General features: G+C 43.0%; 1 long non-coding RNA gene across 1 annotated transcript; it reads right to left on the bottom strand.

The window, feature by feature from the left end:
• Positions 1-2,392: 2,392 nt before the first annotated feature.
• Positions 2,393-23,572, bottom strand: LOC311147931. Its single transcript, XR_014614829.1, has 4 exons — positions 23,398-23,572; positions 10,124-10,286; positions 9,561-9,614; positions 2,393-3,335 (listed from the first exon to the last, which is right to left on the bottom strand). It is a non-coding gene; the product is annotated as an uncharacterized lncRNA (long non-coding RNA).
• Between the last annotated feature and the right edge of the window lie 261 nt (positions 23,573-23,833).

The following is a 23,833-nucleotide window of genomic DNA, read 5'->3' on the forward strand; positions in this document are numbered from 1 at the left end:
GATTCAGTGATTCCGGCAGAAAAAAACGATATGTTCTGGGTCGATAACGCGCTGTGCAGACAGTGCAGACTGGCCGATAATAGTCCAGGCTAGAGCTGGCTGGTAGGTAGTGCAGGCCACGGACAATGGTGAAAAACCGCTAACGGTGGCTAATAGCAAGTAGCTAGTTAGCTGGCTACTCCCGTCTGGTAGACAGAGAGGTAGATAGCCGGGATATGGGCCTGGCTCGAGGCTAGCTCAAGGCTAACTGGTGCTAGTTTCGGGGGCAGCGGTGATTAGCCAACAGCAACATCCATCAGGTTGCGGCTAGCTAGTTGCGATCCGGTGTTAATGTCCAGTGATTCAGTTATTCCGGCAGAAAATCCGATGTTCTGGGTGAAAACCGCTAATGGTGGCTAATAGCAAGTAGCTAGTTAGCTGGCTAGCTAGTTTCAACTGGAGATTCTAGATAAAAGGTAAGTCAATAATAGAATCCGTTCCACATTGAGAGAGGCGGGTTGCAGGAAAGTATATTTTGTAGAAGGATGAAAAGTGTGATAGGGAAATAAGTACGAAAAATACAAAAAAAATACAAAAAACTGGCTATTTACACAGACACACAACAAAGAACACGACCGCACTGCTACGCCATCTTGGATTGCAATTGATATAATAAAGTTTATTGAACGACCATTCAAAGTTGAAAACATTACCACAGTCGAACACTGATAAAACTAAACTAAAATTAGAGTTTGTGTGTGTGTGTGAATTTCTGGCAAAGTGAGAGGTTATAACTCTGGTGCCTTCAGCTTTCCTTAGCTGGAAACCTCACAATCTTAAAACATGATATCTACCAGTGATGTAGTGGTAAACTCTGATCTCCGTCCATGGTGAATAAAGTAACTCTCACAATAACTTCAATGCATTTTTCCACAAAAGGTGGGTAAACCCTCTCACAAAATAAAAAAAAAAGGTGCGTAAACTGCGTTTACCCTCTGCTACACCACTGATCTCTACTGTATATAAATATACACTAAACAAAAATATAAACACAACATGTAAAGTGTTGGTCCCATGTTTCATGAGCTGAAATAAAAGATCCCAGAAATGTTCCATACGCACAAAAAGCTTATTTCTCAAAAATGTTGTGCACAATTTCTTTACATCCCTGTTAGTGAGCATTTCTCATTTGCCAAGATAATCCATCCACCTGACAGGTGTGGCATATCATGAAGCTGATTAAACGGCATGATCATTAGACAGGTGCACCTTGTGCTGGGGACAATAAAAGGCCACTCTAAAATGTGCAGTTTTGTCACACAACATAATGCCACAGATGTCTCAAGTTTTGCGGGAGCATGCAATTGGCATGCAGACTGCATGAATGTCCACCAGAGCTTTTGCCAGAGAATTTAATGTTCATTTTTTACCGTTGTTTTAGAGAATTTGGCAGTACGTCCAACCGGCCTCAAAACCGCAGACCTTGTATGTGTATGGCGTCGTGTGGTCGAGCGGTTTGCTGATGTCAACGCTGTGAACAGAGTGCCCCATGGTGGTGGAGGGGTAATGGTATGGGCAGGCATAAGCTACAGACAACGAACACAAATTATATTTTATCAATGGTAATTTGAATGCACAGCGATATCATGACAAGATCCTGAGGCCCATTGTCATGCAATTCATCCGCCACCATCACCTCATGTTTCAGCATGATAATACATGGCCCCATGTCGCAAGGATCTGTACACAATTCCTGGAAGCTTAAAATGTCCCAGTTCTTCCATGGCCTGCATACTCACCAGACATGTCACCCATTGAGCATGTTTGGGATGCTCTGGATCGACATGTACGACAGCGTGTTCCAGTTCCCGCCAATATCCAGCAACTTCGCACAGCCATTGATGAGTGGGACAACATTCCACAGGCCACAGTCAACAGCCTGATCAACTTTGTGCGAAGGAGATGTGTCGCACTGCATGAAGCAAATGGTGGTCACACCAGATCTACAGCCCTACCTTTTTTAAGGTATCTGTGACCAACAGATGCATATCTGTATTCCCAGTCATGTGAAATCCATAGATTCGAGCCTAATTAATTTATTTAAATTGACTGATTTCCTTATATGAACTGTAACTCAGTAAAATCATTTAAATTCTTGCATATTGCGTTGATTTTTTTGTTCAGTATATATAAACACTAGTTATAAACACTAGATATGACTTACGACTAGTTAATACTGAGATTCGTGGCAACGCAGGGAGCATAACAATGCACTCACCTACCTGGCATGGTACATTATTAGCTCTGATGCACACAGACCTCTCCAGTGTCATCAGAAACAAAATAATAACAATATAAATACATTTTATTTTAAGTGCTTTTCAATACACCCAAAGTCACTTAACACCCAAAGTCTTAGCCAACTTTATTGCTTCAGTCAAATCACTCCAAACTGTATTACAATCTTTTAGTCTTTCAGTTCACTCAGATGCTTCAGTTTCATAGTGTTTGGATCAGTATCCTTTCCTCATGGAGAGAAGGAGGGAGTCAGAGAAAGAGGAAGAGAAGGAGAGGAAGAGAGCAGTAGACAAAAAAACGACCATTGCCATTCCCATTTCCTATGATGACATTATTACTTTCAGTCTGGTGTCTCTTAAGTTTATCTAGTCAAAGTGCAACAATAGCATCTGGGTCAGAGGAACGTAATACATACAAACAGTCATAAACCTTAAAAACAGAGAGTAGTACTTGGTTTAGCGCAGGTTGATATGTTGAATCAGGTGTGTTAGTGCTGGGCTGGTACAAAAGCCTGCCCAATGCAATTCACCTCCCATTCACAGACAGATCCCTCAGTATCAGTAGAATACATACCAACTCTGACATAAAATTACATATTATACGCTATACAGTACATATTGTGAATAAATACTAGTGACATCATAGGGTCAGAGGTGATTAAATGGTTTGGAATGCTGCTACTGACTGAACTCTGACCTACAGGGTCACAATCTCATATCCTATTGTGAGTTTAGAGAACTAATGAGAGAAAATGGAATGAGAGAAGGAGAAGAGGAAAGGAGGAGTAGACTTTCACCCAGGGGTTGGTGTCTCAGAAGGTCGGAAGGGATGTGTAGCTGATGGACTGTAGTTTGGTCCAGGTGTGTGTGTGTGTGTGTGTGTGTGTGTGTGTGTCTAGCTGACAGACTTTAGTTTGACCCAGGGGTGGTCCCGCAGACCTCCATGGGCAGTTCGCAGGTGAAGATGTGGTTGCAGAGGTCATCCCATGGCGGCTCAGGGTCAGAGATCGCAAACTGGGCCACATACTTGATCACCTTCCTGATCTCTACATCTATCTCCTGTAGGGAGGGAGGAGGGAGGAAGGATGGACAGAAGGACGGAAGGAAGGAAGAAAAGAAGGAGGGAAGGAAGAAAACATACAACATTTATTGGAGTATTTGGACCACCTGTGTGTGTGTGTGTGTGTGTGTGTGACCTCCTCCACAGAAGCCATGTTGTTGGACAGCATGCGTTCCTTCAGCATATCAAATCAAATGTATTTAAAAGCCCTTTTTACATCAGCAGATGTCACAAAGTGACACTTATACAGAAACACAGTGTAAAACCCCAAACAGCAAGCAATGCAGATGTAGAAGCACGGTGGTGAGGAAAAACTCCCTAGAAAGGTAGGAACCTAGGAAGAAACCTAGAGAGGAACCAGGCTCTGAGGGGTGGCCAGTCCTCTTCTGGCTGTGACAGGGTAGAGATTATACGAGTACATGGCCATTAAGGCCAGATCGCTCTTCAAGATGTTCAAAAGTTCATAGATGACCAGCAGGGTCAAATAATAATCACAATGGTTGTAGAGGGTGCAACAAGTCAGTAAATGTCAGCACCTCAGGAGTAAATTGGCTTGTTGGCTTTTCATTGCCAAGCATTCAGAGGTCGAGACAGCAGGTGCGGTAGAGAGAGAGAGAGCACAGCCTCCACACCACTAGAGGGATATCAACAGACCACCAACTTACTACCCTGACACAAGGATGAGTATAGCCCACGAAGATCTCCTCCACAGCACGAGCCCGAGGGGTCACAAAACCGGACAGGAAGATCACGTCAGTGACTCAACCCACTCAAGTCGAGTATATCGAAAAAAGCCTGGCACGACGTGACGCACTCCTCCTAGGGACGGCATGGAAGAGCACTAGTAAGCCAGTGACTCAGCCCCATAATAGGGTCAGAGGCAGAGAATCCCAGTGGCGAGAGAGGAGCCGGCCAGGTAGAGACAGCAAGGGCGGTTCGTCACTCCAGTGCCTTGCCGTTCACCTTCGCACCCCTGGTCCAGACTACACTCAATCATAGGACCTACTGAAGAGATGAGTCTTCAGTAAAGACTTAAAAGGTCAAGACAGAGTCATTCCATAAAAATGGCGCTCCATAGGACAAAGCCCTGCCTCCAGCTGTTTGCTTAGAAATTCTAGGGACAAAAAGGAGGTCTGCGTCTTGTGACTGTAGTGTACGTGTAGGTATGTATGCCAGGACCAAATCTGAGAGATAGGTAGGAGCATGTCCATGGAATGCTTTGTCAGTTAGCAGTAAAACCTTGAAATTAGCCCTAGCTTTAACAGGAAGCCAGTGTAGAGAGGCTAGCACTGGTGTAATATGATACTTTCTTTGGTTCTAGTCAAGATTCTAGCAGCCGTATTTAGCACTAACTGAAGTTTATTTAGTGCTTTATCCGGATAGCTGGAGAGTAGAGCATTGCAGTAGTCTAATCTACAAGTGACAAAAGCATGGATTAGCTTTTCTGCATAATTCTTTGACAAAAGGTTTCAGATTTTTGCAATGTTACGAAGATGGAAAAAAGCTGCCTTTTAAATATTCTTGATATGTTTGTCAAAAGAGATATCAGGGTCCAGAGTAATGCCGAGGTCCATCACAGTTTATTTTTGACGACTGTACAACCATCAAGATTAATTGTCAGATCAAACAGCAGATCTCTTTGTTTCTTGGGACTTAGAACTAGCATCTCTGTTTTGGCCATTAAGGCCATGACTATTTTCGTGAATGTGTCGAGAGATACAGGATTTAAAAACTTGAGTCCTGGCAGTTCTGTGCAGACTCAGGACAACTGGGTTTTGGAGAAATATGCAGATTCAAAGAGGAGTCCGTAATTTGCTTACTAATGATCATGATATTTTCGTTGAAGAAGTTCATGAATTCATCACTGCTGAAGTGAAGACCATCCTCTCTTGGGATATGCTGCTTTTTAGTTAGCTTTGCAACAGTATCAAAAATAAATAAAGGTGGCTGATCGAGCAGCAGTGAGGACTCTTCGATATTGCACAGTACTGTCTTTCCAAGGTAGTTGGAAAACGTACAGTTTGGTGGAGCGCCATTTCCGTTCCAATTTTCTGGAAGCTTGCTTCAGGGCTTGGGTATTATCTGTATACCAGGGAGCTAATTTCTTGTGACAAATTATTTTTGTTTTTAGAGGGGCGACTGCATCTAGGGTATTACGCAAGGTTACATTTAGATCCTCGGTTAGGTGGTTAACAGATTTTTGTACTCCAACGTCCTTGGGTAGGTGGAGGGAGTCTGGAAGGGCATTTAGGAATCTTTGGGTTGTCCGAGAATTTATAACGCAGCTTTTGATCATTCTTGGTTGGGGTCTAAGCAGATTATTTGTTGCAGGATTATGAGGAAAAACATTTTTTTACCCCACAATATTTATTCCACGGGACAAAACTAGATCCAGGGTGTCTGTGGCAATGCGTAGGTCTGGAGACATGTTGGACAAATCCCACTGAGTCGATGATGGCTCCGAAAGCCTTTCGAAGTGGGGCTGTGGACTTTTCCATGTGAATATTGAAGTCACCAAAAAATATATATATTATCTGCCATGACTACAAGGTTCAATAGGAATTCAGTGAACTCAATGAGGAATGCTGTATATGGTCCAGGAGGCCTGTAAACAATAGCTATAAAAAGTGATTGAGAAGCTGAAAAGACAAAAACGCAGCAATTATTTGCTGTTGTAAATGTTTGCAAAACCTCCGCGGGATTCGCGGGGGATATGGTCACTAGTGTCACCAGGAGCAAGCACGCCTCCAACTCAATCATCAAGTTTGCAGAAGACACAACAGTAGTAGGCTTGATTACCAACAATGACGAGACAGCCTACAGAGAGGTGAGGGCTCTGGGAGTGTGGTGCCAGGAAAATAACCTCTCACTCAACGTCAACAAAACAAAGGAGATGATCGTGGACTTCAGGAAACAGCAGAGGGTGCACCCCCCTATCCACATCGACGGGACCACAGTGGAAAAGGTGGAAAGCTTCAAGTTCCTTGGCGTACACATCACTGACAAACTGAAATGGACCACCCACACAGACAGTGTGGTGAAGAAGGCGCAACAGATCCTCTTCAACCTCTGGAGGCTAAAGAAATTTGGCTTGGCACCTAAAACCCTCACAGACTTTTACAGATGCACAATTGAGAGCATCCTGTCGGGCTGTATCACCGCCTGGTACGGCAACTGCACCGCCCGCAACCGCAAGGCTTTCAAGAGGGTGGTGCGGTCTGCCCAACGCATTACCGGGGGCAAACTACCCGCCCTCCAGGACACCTACAGCACCCGATGTCACAGGATGGCCAAAACGATCATCAAGGACATCAACCACCCGAGCCACTGCCTGTTCACCCCGCTATCATCCAGAAGGCGCGGTCAGTACAGGTGCATCAAAGCTGGGACCGAGAGACTGAAAAACAGCTTCTATCTCAAGGCCATCAGACTGTTAAACAGCCATCACTAGCACATTAGAGGCTGCTGCCTATAGACATAGACTAGAAATCACTGGCCACTTTAAGAAATGGAACACTATCCACTTTAATAATGTTTAAATATCTTGCATTACTCATCTCATATGTGTATACTGTATTCTATACTATTCTACTGTATCTTAGTCCATGCCGCTCTTACATCGCTCATCCATATATGTATATATTCTTAATTAATTCCTTACTTAGATTTGTGTGTGTATGTTGTGAAATTGTTAGATATTACTTATTAGATATTACTACACTGTCGGAGCTAGAAGCACAAGTATTTCGCTACACCCGCAATAACATCTGCTAAACACGTGTATGTGACAAATAAAAATTGATTTGATCAGTGATTTTTTAATTGACTATGACTGCCTTGGACGAGAGGGATCTAACATTAAGTAGTCCTATTTTGAGATGTGAGATATTATCTCTTTCAATAATGACAGGAATGGAGGAGGTCTTTATTCCAGTGAGATTGCTAAGGCGAACACCGCCATTTTTAGTTTTGCCGGACCTAGATCGAGGCACAGACACGGTCTCAATTGGGAAAGCTGAGCTGACTACACTGACTATGCTAATGGCAGACTCCACTAATAGTGATGGGGTCACTCTTACTGCGCACTTCCTGGATCTCCTCACAAATATGGTAGCTACATGAAGTTACATCACACACAGGAAGAGGGGTAAGACCTGATTAGGAGGGTTCAGCTCTAGGCCTTGGTCGATGAGAGAGAGAGACACAGAGCCCTGGAAAGGAAGTGGTGCTAGAGTATTGGGATGCATCCCAAACCAACACCATACTGCGTGGTGTCTAGACAGGCTAAAATAGGGAGTGAGGGAGAGTGGCAACACAAGGAGGTGGGTAAGGAAAAAACAGAACAGAACAGTGGAGGAGGTGTGGGTGGGGAGTGAGGGGGCGGAGAGGGACAGGGGTCAGGGGTCAGAGATCACGTATCACCTAACCCTGGGGTCGCTCATGCTGTCCATGGTAATGTTACACTCACTGTGTGTCCTGCCAAACTTGTTGTTCTCACAGATGAAGATACAGTGGGGAAAAAAAGTATTTAGTCAGCCACCAATTGTGCAAGTTCTCCCACTTAAAAAGATGAGAGAGGCCTGTAATTTTCATCATAGGTACACGTCAACTATGACAGACAAAATGAGAAAAAAAATCCAGAAAATCAAATTGTAGGATTTTTTATGAATTTATTTGCAAATTATGGTGGAAAATAAGTATTTGGTCACCTACAAACAAGCAAGATTTCTGGCTCTCACAGACCTGTAACTTCTTCTTTAAGAGGCTCCTCTGTCCTCCACTCGTTACCTGTATTAATGGCACCTGTTTGAACTTGTTATCAGTATAAAAGACACCTGTCCACAACCTCAAACAGTCACACTCCAAACTCCACTATGGCCAAGACCAAAGAGCTGTCAAAGGACACCAGAAACAAAATTGTAGACCTGCACCAGGCTGGGAAGACTGAATCTGCAATAGGTAAGCAGCTTGGTTTGAAGAAATCAACTGTGGGAGCAATTATTAGGAAATGGAAGACATACAAGACCACTGATAATCTCCCTCGATCTGGGGCTCCACGCAATATCTCACCCCGTGGGGTCAAAATGATCACAAGAACGGTGAGCAAAAATCCCAGAACCACACGGGGGGACCTAGTGAATGACCTGCAGAGAGCTGGGACTAAAGTAACAAAGCCTACCATCAGTAACACACTACGCCGCCAGGGACTCAAATCCTGCAGTGCCAGACGTGCCCCCCTGCTTAAGCCAGTACATGTCCAGGCCCGTCTGACGTTTGCTAGAGTGCATTTGGATGATCCAGAAGAGGATTGGGAGAATGTCATATGGTCAGATGAAACCAAAATAGAACTTTTTGGTAAAAACTCAACTCGTCGTGTTTGGAGGACAAAGAATGCTGAGTTGCATCCAAAGAACACCATACCTACTGTGAAGCATGGGGGTGGAAACATCATGCTTTGGGGCTGTTTTTCTGCAAAGGGACCAGGACGACTGATCCGTGTAAAGGAAAGAATGAATGGGGCCATGTATCGTGAGATTTTGAGTGAAAACCTCCTTCCATCAGCAAGGGCATTGAAGATGAAACGTGGCTGGGTCTTTCAGCATGACAATGATCCCAAACACACCGCCCGGGCAACGAAGGAGTGGCTTCGTAAGAAGCATTTCAAGGTCCTGGAGTGGCCTAGCCAGTCTCCAGATCTCAACCCCATAGAAAATCTTTGGAGGGAGTTGAAAGTCTGTGTTGCCCAGCGACAGCCCCAAAACATCACTGCTCTAGAGGAGATCTGCATGGAGGAATGGGCCAAAATACCAGCAACAGTGTGTGAAAACCTTGTGAAGACTTACAGAAAGTGTCATTGCCAACAAAGGGTATATAACAAAGTATTGAGAAACTTTTGTTATTGACCAAATACTTCTTTTCCACCATAATTTGAAAATAAATTCATTAAAAATCATGCAATGTGATTTTCTGGAGAGAAAAAATCTCATTTTGCCTGTCATAGTTGACGTGTACCTATGATGAAAATTACAGGCCTTTATCATCTTTTTAAGTGGGAGAACTTGCACAATTGGTGGCTGACTAAATACTTTTTTTCCCCACTGTACATGGCAGCTTCCACAGAGCCGCCATGTTGAAAGACTCAAAGATCTGGCCCTGATTGGACAAGAGGAAGATAATCGATGATGATGAGGATTAGATAGATAGACAGATAGTGTCACACACACCTGGTTGATGCCCTGGTACTGACAGGCTAGGGCCACACCTGCCACCAATGAAACCTGTAGACATACACACACACACACATAGTGAGAATGCATCTTTCCTAAATTCTAACCGTAAAGCTAGAGTCCTTAATTGAAACAATAACAAAGCGGTGACCTTGCCTCTGTTAGAAGCTTAGGGATGGGCCTGGAGAAATGTAACCACTCTCAAATTAATAGACAGCGCTATGGATGCAAGGACTGACCATCCATCATATCAAAATTATAGTTTTAACCATGTTTTGAAACAATTATATTGTTTACAAACAATGGACTAAACAAACTTATATTTGGGATTCTGATGGGGTTAGACAGTTGATAAGCTAATAGACATTGATTCTTTAAGAAAGCAACTTAGAAATGCTTCATTATAAGTTACATTCTTCAATAATCAATGTCTATATATCAATAGTTTCACAGTACACAAATTGGTAGTACCAATCCCAGATTGCCCCTTTAAATAAACACAGTAAAATAGCTTCAGGCCTACACATCATCATTTTATGTAAAGTGATCACATACTGTACCTCCATATCTCACCACTGTTTTATTGTGACTGTAAATGAGTCACAATTGTTGGATAGTCTGCTGACGATGTCTTCACAAAAAATGTGCAGCTGTACAGTCCTGTGTTTCGGCACTGTGCACTGCAGCTTCAGGATCTGTGCCCGACTTTAGTACCATAACATGCTGCCGAGTGAGGGATGTTAAACATTATCACTATATGCACATATCAAAGCACTGTCAGAAATATGCATACAACAAATGTTTAACTTGTAGTGTACAAATTATCTAGCTAACTAGCTACAGTTCAAACCATAGCCGCTGGAAGTAGGGGTGCTGAGGGTGCTGCAGCACACCCTGATAAATCAGAATTTAAAAAATTATATTAATAAAAATATATATTTTTTGACAAAAATATAGTTTCACAAAAGTAGTGCACTGGGCCTTTACTAGTATTAGCAGACCGATATAGACGTCTTTAGCACAGGCAACAACAACAAAAATTCAGTACCTCCGCTTTGGCAAAGAAGGTAGCTGTATAATTAAGAACAGTATCATGCAGGATTCAATAGTTGTAATTGTAAGAGTTGTTGCCCTGTCCCTTTCTCTGCTATTGTCATTCTAATAGAATCCAGAAAGAACAAAACCCTGTCCTCAAACATTTACATCAAAAGGTGCAAAGTTATGGGCAAAGACACAAAACATCCACATCAACTTAAATATGTATATTGATAAAATAACATGGAAAACAAACACATTTTTTGCAGTATTAATTTACCATCCTTACAAACCACTTAATGTAAATGTACATTCCTGTATTATATATATGCTGGTCATCTAGGTTTGGTACACTACATTACCAAATGTATGTGGACATCTGCTCATCGAACATCTCATTCCAAAATCATGGGCATTCATATGGAGTTAGTCCCCCCTTTGCTGCTATAACAGTCTCCAATCTTCTGCAAAGGCTTTCCACTAGATGTTGGAACATTGCTGTGGGAACTTGCTTCCATTCAGCCACAGGAGCATTAGTGAGGTCGGGCACTGATGTTGGGCGATTAGGCCTGGCTCGAAAGTCTGCGTTCCAATTCATTCCAAAGGTGTTTGATGAGGTTGAGGTCAGGGCTCTGTGCAGGCCAGTCAAGTTCTTCCACACCGATCTCGACAAACCATTTCTGAATGGACCTCGATTTGTGAACAGGGGCATTGTCATGCTGAAACAGGAAAGGGCCTTCCCCAAAATATTGCCACATAGTTGGAAGCACAGAATCGTCTAGAATGTAATTATATGCTGTAGCGTTAAGATTTCCCTTCACTGGAACTAAGGGGCCTAGCCCGAACCATGAAAAACAGCCCCAGACAGCCCTCCTCCACCAAACTTTACAGTTGGCACTATGCACTGGGGCAGGTAGCATTCTCCTGGCATCCGCCAAACCCAGATTTGTCCGTCGGACTGCCAGATGGTGAAGCGTGATTCATTACTCCAGAGAACACGCTCCAGAGTCCAATGGTGGCGAGCTTACACCACTCCAGCCGACACTTGGCATTGCACATGGTGATCTTAGGCTTGTGTGTGGCTGCTCGGCCATGGAAACCAATTTCATGAAGCTCCCTACGAACAGTTAGTGTGCTGACATTGCTTCCAAAAACAGGTTGGAACTCGGTAGTGAGTGTTGCAACCGAGGACAGGCGCTTCAGCACTCGGCGGTCCCGTTCTGTGAGCTTGTGTGGCCTACCACTTCGTGGCTGAGCTGTTGTTGCTCCTAGACGTTTTCACTTCACAATAACAGCACTTACAGTTTGACGAACTGACTTGTTGGAAAGGTGGCATCCTATGACGGTGCCACGTTGAAAGTCACTGAGCTCTTCAGTAAGGCCATTCTACTGCCAATGTTTGTCTATGGAGATTGCATGGCTGTGTGCTCGATTTTATACACCTGTCAATAACGGGTGTGGCTGAAATAGCCAAATCCACTCATTTGAAGGGGTGTCCACATACTTTTGTATATATAGTGTACCTGTAGACTTTCCACCACCATGAAGAAAAACAATGCACAATACAGTAATTGAGTACATTGAGACATCAAGTGGTTTGTGATGATGTGGCTCAGTTGGTAGAGCATGGTGCTTGCAATGCTAGGGTTGTGGGTTCGATTCCCAAGGGGGATCAGTATGAAAATGTATGCACTTACTACTGTAAGTTGCTCTGGATAAGAGTGTCTACTAAAATGTAAAAGGAATGAATAGATCATTTCAGTTTTCACATAGAAATAAGTTGCATTTGCAAAGTATTTCAAGAAACTTGAAAACATATCAAGCAAGTATTTTTATATTCCACAAGTATTATCAGATTAATTGTTTTGTACAGATAATTGTCAGACTCAAATTACACATGCTGGTAAACACTCAAACACAAATACATTTAGTTTAAATTTTTCACAAAGTAGTGCACTGGGCCTTTACTAGTCCGATATAGACGTCTTCAGGTCAGGCAAAAAATAATAAAACTACATTCGTCGAAGATGCACTTAAAAGAAACGGACACGGGCCGATGGCGAACATCAATGAGTATAACTTCATATCAAGAAACGCTCATTTCAGAAACCGCCCTGAATTGCGGTCCGCATTTAAACAATTCTCTGGAACGCCCCCTCTGGCCACTTTTTGATGTGTATCGGCAGGGGGAGCTGCAGTACAACAATACACCACCAACAACTTCAAGTCTATCAGTGCAGGACCATACATTTACATTTTAGTCATTTAGCAGACGCTCTTATCCAGAGCGACTTACAGTCAGTGAGTGTATAATATTTTTTTTCTTTTCATACAAGCCAATAAGGTCAAGAGGGGAACAACAACACTGTTGTCGTATATATGTGTAAAATGTTAGTAGAGAAAAGGAACATGCGAATGTTTTGTGCACGTGCAGCTAGCAAACGTTAGCTACCTAACTTGCAAGGTTTACGAGGTGGCTTAATTTACTTGCTGGCCCAAGCCTCCGTCTGCTAGCTAGCTCCTGTAGCCTCTTTGCTCCGAGAGAACTGTAACAGGAAATCAATGTGTAACGGTACAGGTCTGCGATAGCGAAGAGGCAGGGGACAAACTTTGCTTCTCTGAGCAGGCTATTTTTATTTAATGTCTAAAGGAAACATACATAGCTGCATAGGTACATTTTAAGCAGGGGATAGCCACCTAGCTACTGCTGCGCATGAAAACAAGAAGTGACGCACTGTATATTCTCCACAATTCGTGTATGGGCGGGTCATGGCTAGAAGGGATACCGTTTTTGTCAAATTAAGGTCAGATTTGACTTTCGTGGCAGGTTAGGAAACTATGACCATAGACACCGTTATGGAATTACACGTTAACACATATTTAATATTTGGAGTCAGGTAAGTAAAGCACGACCGACATTTTTTTCGAGCTAGTAGATTAGTTAAAATGTTAGCGTTAGCTAACTAGCTGTGTGGTAGCTAGCACACATGACTACCAGCTGTAAATTAGTTAATGAATGTATGTTAGCTAGCTAACTAACTAACGTAGCAAATGTATCAATACATGGCAGTACTGGCAGTTGTCGCCCAATGTTATGGCCATTGAAAAGGATACAATTCCGGCAACTATATTTTATACTGTGGATTGTAATTTAATGCATATCCACTTAAACATTTAAAACCTAGCCTAATATTGCACCCATACGGACAATTATGTGGCCTACCCGTCTTTGACACACTAAAATGTATGGTTGGTTTCAATAACAGGTGGTGAGCCTGGTTCTTCACTGGGATTAGCTCTTGAAAACCCTTATTATCCGAAGGGTTTTCAGCGGTGGGCGTAGCAGGTGTGAGCTTCGCCCACGGTTGGCTGTATGTGAACTACAATCCCCGACACTGTGTTTTAAAGTTTAGAAACGTCAATAGTCATTGCTTGCGAAACGGTTTTCGAAACATATGCTGAAATTCCCCTTATCTTTCATATTAGAGAGACACATTTTTACACTTACTGTAGCAGTTTGACACAGAGCCATACGCTGTTTAGGAACTGCACTTCCTCCCCAGTTAGTTTACACACAGGTTTTCAGAGCATACTAATTAGCACAGGTGGCTGCCTATGTCTTCCGTAAACAAGCACTGTAAGTAACATGGAGATATGACCCTGTGCGAACACTAACCCTTTAACCTTTTTTATTTATTTTTAGTATTTCTGGCTGATCTCCAAAACGGTACCACAAGCGATGCGTTTTAACGTTCAGAACGAGCGTCGAAGCCCTTGACAAAACCTCAGATCAGAAGATACAGTACTATCATCAATAGGCGCTAATGGTAGTGTCTATGAATGGGTTACACTGGTATCAGAAGTGTGATAACTGTCAGTGATCAATGAAACGCATAATAAAAACTCTTGATTTTTATGATAACAATTTGTGATTGCTGCCCAACTCCCCTGATTTGCAATGACCCCTCAATGATTTGAATACCCCTCAGCTAGAATAAATACTTGTTCCTTCATCCAGTGCAAAGATGCAGGCGATATTGCCTCAGGATTTGACGTTGTCAACACTGTTAAACCATGACTCAATTTAATTATGCGCCTAATTCTATAACCTTTTTTGTTCAACTATGCAGTAGGCTATTCATCTTTGATTCAGCCATTTGCTTATTACAGACTTCACGGAATAGTGCCTAGCCTATATTTGAGGTCAATTCAGTGAGAGGGATAGTAGCCTATATTTGAGGTCAATTCAGTGAGAGGGATAGAGACATACAGTAGGTCACATTTGCGTCTGACAAACCACAGTGAGGGATGGCCACCTTCAGCTTTGACTTTTGTGTGCCTGAAATTACAGAAATACTTTGTTTAAAGACAAGTTTGTAAGGCTATATTACAAGAAGGTACAGTGGCTTGCAAAAGTATTCACCCCCCTTGGCATTTTTCTTATTTTGTTGCCTTACAACCTGGAATTAAAATGGATTTTGGGGGGTTTGTATCATTTGATTTACACAATATGCCTACCACTTTGAAGATGCAAAATATTTTTTATTGTAAAACAAACAAGAAATAAGAAGAAAAAAAACAGAACATGAGCATGCATAACTATTCACTCCCCCCAAAGTCAATACTTTGTAGAGCCACCTTTTGCAGCAATTACAGCTGCAAGTATCTTGGGGTATGTCTCTATAAGCTTGGCACATCTAGCCACTGGGATTTTTGCCCATTCTTCAAGGCAAAACTGCTCCAGCTCCTTCAAGTTGGATGGGTTCCGCTGGTGTACATCAGTCTTTAAGTCATACCACAGATTCTCAATTGGATTGAGATCTGGGCTTTGACTAAGCCATTCCAATACATTTAAATGTTTCCCCTTAAACCACTTGAGTGTTGCTTTAGCAGTATGCTTAGGGTCGTTGTCCTGCTGGAAGGTGAACCTCCGTCCCAGTCTCAAATCTCTAGAAGACTGAAACAGGTTTCCCTCAAGAATTTCCCTGTATTTAGCGCATGCCTTCAATTCTGACCAGTTTCCCAGTCCCTGCCGATGGAAAAACATCCCCACAGCATGCTGCTGCCACCACCATGCTTCACTGTGGGGATAGTGTTTTCGGGGTGATGAGAGGTGTTGGGTTTGCGCCAGATATAGCGTTTTCCTTGATGGCCAAAAAGTTCAATTTTAGTCTCATCTGACCAGAGTACCTTCTTCCATATGTTTGGGGAGTCTCCCACATGCCTTTTGGCGAACACCAAACGTGTTTGCTGATTTTTTTCTTTAAGCAATGGCTTTTTTCTGGCCACTCTTCCGTAAAGCCCAGCTCTGTGGAGCGTACGGCTTAAAGTGGTCCTATGGACAGATACTCCAATCTCTGCTGTGGAGCTTTGCAGCTCCTTCAGGGTTATCTTTGGTCTCTTTGTTGCCTCTGATTAATGCCCTCCTTGCCTGGTCTGTGAGTTTTGGTGGGCGGCCCTCTCTTGGCAGGTTTGTTGTGGTGCCATATGCATTTAATGCTGCTCCGTGGGATGTTCAAAGTTTCTGATCTTTTTTTAATAACCCAACCCTGATCTGTACTTCTCCACAAATTTGTCCCTGACCTGTTTGGAGAGCTCCTTGTTCTTCATGGTGTCGCTTGCTTGGTGGTGCCCCTTGCTAAGTGGTGTTGCAGACTCCGGGGCCTTTCAGAACAGGTGTATATATACTGAGATCATGTGACACTTAGATTGCACACAGGTGGACTTTATTTAACTAATTATGTGACTTCTGAAGGTAATTGGTTGCACCAGATCTTATTTAGGGGCTTCATAGCAAAGGGGGTGAATACATATGCACGCACCACTTTTCCATTTATTTATTTTTTAGAATTTTTGAAACAAGTAATTTTTTTCATTTCACTTCACCAATTTTGACTATTTTGTGTATGTCTATTACATTAAATCCAAATAAAAATCATTTTAAATTACAGGTTGTAATGCAACAAAATAGGAAAAACACCAAAGGGGGATGAATACTTTTGCAAGGCACTGTATCACCATAATGACACAAGGTAGGTTACATCACAAGAAGATTGTCTTTATGGAACAATGTCTAGTCTGGCTAAATGTATGATTTATTGTGAAACAGAGTCCTTTGCAATGTTTTCCCCAAAGTTTGATACAAATACAACATTGCCTTGAGGTATGGTGGTTCAGGTGCTGTTATCATTATGCATTCTATATAAAACAGAGGTCTTAGAATCAATTGTTTTTGAGTGGTGTCTGACTGGAATGCATTGCTGCTTCTGTCTAGTTTGTCTCCATTGTTTGATATTAGCCTGGCTAATTGTTATTTTGCATTGGGACAATGAGGTTGTCAGTGTCTATCCTATCACACAGGATGTAGCACTAGTTGATCTTTGAAAAACCACAGGCATCATGCCTAGACAATTTCTGTGTATTGCCTAGATGCTGCTGCTGTATGTTGCGGCTGCTAAAGCCTATCTGAAACTTGGAAGTGCTGTGTGTGTGTGTGTATATGTGTGTGTGTGTGGAACATGACTCAGTAGTGTACTAAAGCTGGACGGAAGGGATCCAAAGGTCATGGCTCTGAATTAAAATCCACAAGACCGAATAAAATGCCACTGTTAGGGTATCACCTACCTTAAAGCTGAAACTTGATCGTGATGGGCTTAATGTCATGGTTGACACATTTATCTTGTGACAATGAGCAATATCCCATTCCCTTTGTGACTCATTTATCTTGAATAGGTCCATATTTCACCTGAAACTTCCAGAGGCTATTTTGAGCACAGTGCGTTCTTGCGTATCTGTCGGTCTCTTGTAGAGGACGAGTTGTGTAAATGCACTCTTCTTATATCAAATCCGTTTATTGGTCGCGTGCACAGATTTTCAGATGTTATCGCAGGTGAAATGCTTGTGTTTCTAGCTCCAATAGTGCAGTAATGCCGAGCAATACAATACACACATAATTTAAAAAGAAAGAAATTAAGAAATATCAGAATGAGGAATGTCAAGAGTCTGGAATACAGTGCCTTCAGAAAGTATTGACTTATTACACATTTTGTTACAGCCTGAATTCAAAATGGATTAAATATATTTTTTTCTCACCCATCTACACACAATACCCCTTAATGACTAAGTGAAAACCATGTTTTTAGAAATTGTAGCAAATTTATTGAAAATGAAATATAGAAATATATGATTTACATAAGTATTCACACCCCTGAGTCTATACTTTGTAAAAGCACCTTTGGCAGCGATTACAGCTGTGAGTCTTTCTGGGTAAGTCTCTAAGAGCTTTCCACTCCTGGATTGTGCAACATTTGCACATTTATTCTTTAAAAAATTATTCAAGCTCTGTCAAATTGGTTGTTGATCATTGCTAGACATCCATTTGTAGGTCTTGCAATAGATTTTCAAGTAGATTTAAGTCAAAACTGTAACTCGGCCACTCAGGAACATTAGCTGTTTTCTTGGTAAGCAACTCCAGTGTAGATTTGGCCTTGTGTTTTAGGTTATTGTCCTGCTGAAAGGTGAATTCATTTCCCAGTGTCTGGAGGAAAGCAGACTGAACCAGGTTTTCCTCTAGGATTTTGCCTTTGCTTAGCTCCATTCTGTTCCTTTTTTACCCTGAAAAACTGCCCCGTCCTTAACGATTACAAGCATATCCATAACATGATGCAGCCACCACTATGCTAGAAAATATGAAGAGTGGTACTCAGTAATGTGTTGTATTGGAATTGCCCCAAAGATAACACTTTGTATTCCGGACTAAAAGTTAATTGCTTTGCCAATATATTTCCATCCCAAAGTTGTCAGATCTGACCGCCCGCTCCAAACCGCAGCATGAAGAATGTCGACCGCACCGCAATGATCTCTGTCTATGGTGTTTAAGGCTGAGCTGTAGTCGATGAACAGCATTCTTACATAGGTATTTATCTTGTCCAGGTGGGATAGGGCAGTGCAATGGCGATTGCGTCGTCTGTGGATCTGTTGGGGTGGTATGCAAATTGTAGTGGGTCTAGGGTGTCGGGTGAGGTGGAGGTGATATGATCCTTAACTAGCTTCTCAAAGCACTTCATTATGACATAAGTAATTTAGTTCAGTTACCTTTTCTTTCTTGGGTACAGGAACAATGGGGGACATCTTGAAGCAACTAGGGACAACAGACTGGGATAGAGAGAGATTGAATATATCCGTAAACACTCCAGTCAGCTGGTCTGCACATGCTCTGAGGACGCGGCTTGGGATGCCGTCTGGGCCGGCAGCCTTGCAAGGTTTAACACGCTTAAATGTCTTACTCACGTCGGCCACGGAGAATGCGAGCACACAGTCCTCATGAGCGGCGTCCCAAGTGGGCGAAGGAGGTGTTTTGCTTGTCTGGGAGCGAGGGGTCTGTGTCTGCGACATGGCTGTCTTTCCCTTTACAATCCGTGATTGTCTGGAGTCCCTGCCACATACGTCTCGTGTCTGCGCCATTGAATTGCGACTCCACTTCATCCCTGGACTGTCGTTTTGCCTCTTTGATTGCCTTACAGAGGTTATAGCTGGTCTTTTTGTACACGTCCATGTTCCCAGTCTCCTTGCCATGGTTAAATGCGGTGGTTCTCGCTTTCAGTTTTGCACGAATGCTACCATCTATCCAAGTTTTTTGGTTTGGATATGTTCTAATCGTCAGTGGGAACAACATCCTCTATGCACTTCCTGATGAACCGAGTCAGTGTGCATACGTTGATACTATTCTCAGAGGCGACCCGGACATTTCCCAATCTTGAAGCATAGATTCTGATTTTCGGTAGTGTTTTTCTCAGATTTACTTCATTAAAGTCCCCAGCTACAATACATGCGGCCTCAGGATATGCAGTTTCCAGTTTGCACAAAGTCCAGTGTAGTTCCTTGAAAGCCGTCACGGTGTCGGCTTGGGGGGGAATATACACTGCAGTGCTGATGGTCATTCTGGATGTAATGCGCGAGGTAATGCATTTGATGGTGAGGTATTCCAGATCGGGAGAACAAAAATAATTGAATTCCTGTACGTTACCACAATCACACCCTATCACACAATGAGTTGTTAATCATGAAACATACCACTCAACCTTTCTTTTTACCTGATAATTATTTATTCCTGTCTGTGCGATGGACCTGTCCTATCTAGTCCTGAGCTGGCCTGCCTTGCCTGTCATATGGACAACAAGACTGGCTTTGTTTACGAGACATAGAACAGAGCAGCAGGCTTCATTATTGGAGTTAGTCTGCTGTGTGGTTCACCACCACCCCCTTATCGTTGGCAGTAGGAATGTCAGCTGCATGTGTGTGTCCGTAGCAAGTCGTTCCATGTAATTTCAGCAAGCCATGACACCCACCATCTCAGATTGTTCTGAAATCGTTTCTGTAGTTAGAAACATTGTGTGGTCATCCTCACAATTCAAGCTAGTCCTCAAGCTAGTCCTTCTTTTAGGCTTAATCTGTGTCCAAGAAATGCCCCCCAAAAAAGTTCTGGATTAGTTACTGTTAGACCATTCTTGGTGAATAAGAAAAACATTAGGCTACAGCAGTTCTAATGGTTTCAATTGTATGGTCTTCAATGGTAAAAGTCCCAAACATACACTGTAGTGTTTTACAATGGTGATGATATTGAGTTCTATTAGAGTTGTCACAATATTTTAGTCCCTAGCCCATTTCTCCAATGTTTTGGGCTAGGAAAAGTCTTCATATGATAATTGCACCATAGAGCTACCACTTGTTGGACTATTCGAGGAGAGTTGGGTTGAAGCATTAGGTTGGTAATAGAAGGATAAACTGAATTGCTTTCATGGAGGACTGGTGTGAATTGTGAGGATGACCACACAATGTATTTTCATAATGAGCTCGATCTATTGGGTTTCTACCCAAAGTTGCAAAGGAAATGTTGTAATCTATTTAACAAACGCAAGAGACCAGCAAAATTGATAAAATAGTGTGGTGGTATAGCAGGAACAGCTGCATTTAGTAGAGAAAAACCTGGTACTTTCACACTACTTTACACTATTTTCAATTATTCATTTCTCTGAACAGGGAAAAGAAAACATCTCCAGATTCAGGGAATACATTACATAGTATTTAGAAGCAATATTACAAGCCACAGCTTCATACTACCGTATTGGTCCGAATATAAGACGACCCTGATTATAAGACGACCCCCCGTTTTTCAACACAAACATTTAGAAAAACAGATTTGCAGACTAGATTTGCCGAACAAAGAACTTCATTTTATTTTAAAATAACAATATTAAAAACACAGTGAATTAAACACAAAGGCAAACTATGTACAGTATGATTCAAAATTAATATCAAGCAATAATAAAGCAACATTTTTAAATAACAGAGAAAATACAGGCCACACATTTAACTAAACTTAACAAAAATTCGCCAAACTTCTCCTCCGATGTCTCTCTATCCCTCACACACGTCCTCTGCCCCGCTGTGTTCGCTCTCGCTGTCATCGCTCCCCAGCTGCTCCGCTTCCACCGGCTCCTCCCAAAGCACGTCGTCCTCGCTGCCGTCCAATGCATTTGAGATGCAACATTTTTTAAAGCCATCGATGATGCTCTGTGAGGGAATAGCATCCCATGCATGCAGGATCCATTCACACAGTAGACGGACTGACGGCTTCTGTATTTTCCCGGTCGGTGTGAGTGCGTGGTTGCCAGACAGGAGCCACTCTGTGTATTTTTTTCGCAGGTTATCCTTGAAAGGCTTGTTCACAACTACGTCCAACACCTGTAGCTGGCTTGTCATTCCCCCTGGTATGATCACAAGATCCCCGTTCATTGCTCGCACCTGACTTTTCACGGGCTCAGTCAGATGTCCGCGGAACGCATCCAGAACGAGCATGTTCCTCCTCTTCCTCAGTCCCCCGTAGCGTGCGCCCCACACAACCTTTAGCCAGTCCACTACAAGCCCCGACTCCATCCAGCCCTTCTCCTGGGCGCGCACAATAATGCCAGCTGGCATTGGGTCCTTTGGCACAGTCTTACGCTTAAGAATGACATACGGGGGGAGTTTGCTGCCACCAGCGAGACATGTCAACATGACAGTGACGCGGCTCTTCTCGTTGCCCGTTGATTTCACCAACACAGACTTTTCTCCCTTTCTATTGACAGTCACCGATGTTGGCATGTCGAAATAAACGGGTGTCTGATCAGCATTGCCGATCTGATCCAGCGGGTAGGAGTGCTTCTTCCTCAGGTTGATAACAAAGCGCTGAAACGAAAGCAGCTTCTCTCCGAAGTCTGACGGCAGGCGTTGGGCCAAACTCGTTCTCCGTCTAAGTGACAGTCCATTACGCCGCATCATCCTACGACACCAGCCGAGGCTGGCTTTAAATCCAGTGATGTTGAGCTCTCTGGCGATTTCCAGGGCCTTAACCTGGATGACAGCTCTGGTAATGGGCATTCCCTCACTTCTTTTTTCCCTGACATATTCAAAAACCCTCCGGTCAACCTCAATGAAACGACCACTTTGAGGACCACGGAAGGATTTTCGCTGACTGTTAGCATCTTTTAGACGTTGTTTTTCTGCTCGCCATCTTCTTACATTACACTCAGTGACCCCGAATGTCTTGGCAGCTTGGCAGTTGTTAGATGACTCTGCCTTATTGACAACCATTATTTTGAAATTGGCATCATAGCTCCTCCGCTGTTGTTTATTGACCTGGCCCACTTTTGAGCCACTTGTCTCTAAATGGTCAGCCTGTCTTTCCATCTTTAAACACCGGTAACGGGCTGGTTGTTAAGGACGCCTCTTCCCTCCGTCCGGAACGAATTTTTGGCGCCATCTGTGCCCGCGAATGTGTATTGACATTTAAAGGGAGCGCCGAAGAAGAGAAACTGCGCTCTGAATACTAGACCCCGAATATAAGACGACCCGACTTTTTTGGACCTATTTCGAGGGGAAAAAAGGCCGTCTTATATTCGGACCAATACGGTACTTGTCAAACATAGAGAACTGATACTGTATACTGGTTGTTGGGGTGGGATTAGCATGGAATGTGGGTGGTCCGTGGGTGGCTTTTGGATTTTTTTGGGTTTGGTCCAAATCAGATGTTGGGTACTATATTTATAGAATATTACCTGAATCCTATAAATTAAAATGGCCAATTTGGGTGCAATCAATTAGCTTAATTTCTCATAGATCCAATTAAATTTCAACAAAATAATGTTGCAGGAATGCTAATCGTATCTGTTACTAGGCTATATAAACCATTTCAGAACAATCTGAGATGGTGGGTGTCAGTCCTCTTTCTTGTGCTTTTTGAGGTGGAATGACCCTGTAGCCTGTTCATGTGTCAGTGGCTGTTTGTAGAATGACTCGCTGCAAAATGTTCTGTGCTGTCCATGCCCTCCACAGCTGTGCCCACATTACTGAATTACTGTCCATGTGCTGTTCAAAGCTGTGAGAACAAACACACACACATTATCCCAATTCCTCTTCCACTTCCCTGGCTATACCTCAACCCACGCGCACACACACACAAATAATTTATGATTGCAGTATTTATGTACAGTATTAATGATTGCTAAATACTGCACAATTTTAACACATCCCCCCTTCCGCAAAACAAATGTAAATATTGGACTATAAATTGTGCCTTACTGTATATACTAAAATGTTTATTCTACTGAGCCATTTATTTTGTTCGTATTTTATTATTTCTTATTATTGTTGCATTGTCGAGAAGGAACCTGCAAGTAAGCATTTCGTTGGACGGTGTAAACCATGTGTATCCCGTACATACAACTAATAAAACTTGAAACACACACACAGGTCTACTCACAGTCCATGATTGAAAATTGGAACCATGGCAGGTGCTCATTCATGAAGTCCCCTTCCATATGGCCCCTTTTCTTCCCCAGAAAAGCACAGCCCTACTCCAAACACACCGTCCCTCCCTCCTCCTCTGCTCTCGCTGCCCCTCCCCCTCTTCTCTGTTCTTTGCCCGTCTGTTCACTGGCAGCGAAGAGAGGGAGTGGTGTCCCTGGGGTATGGAAAGGAAGGCTGTGCAGCGCAGTGTGTAAAATGCGCACGCGCACGTGTGTTGATGAGGGAGAACACGGATTTAGCAGCCGAAGAGAAGCCTGTCCGCCTATTTGTGAGAGTGCCTGGGCAGCCACTTTCCCCGCTGCCCTCCTCCTCCCGATAATCCCTGCTGACACGGCGCACAAAGGACTAAACGCTGGCCGCATCCTCCAGGAAGGCCCTCTCCACTCTGC

This window comes from Coregonus lavaretus (assembly GCF_964263955.1).
Source record: "Coregonus lavaretus genome assembly, chromosome: 20".
Classification (NCBI taxonomy): Eukaryota; Metazoa; Chordata; class Actinopteri; order Salmoniformes; family Salmonidae; genus Coregonus; species Coregonus lavaretus.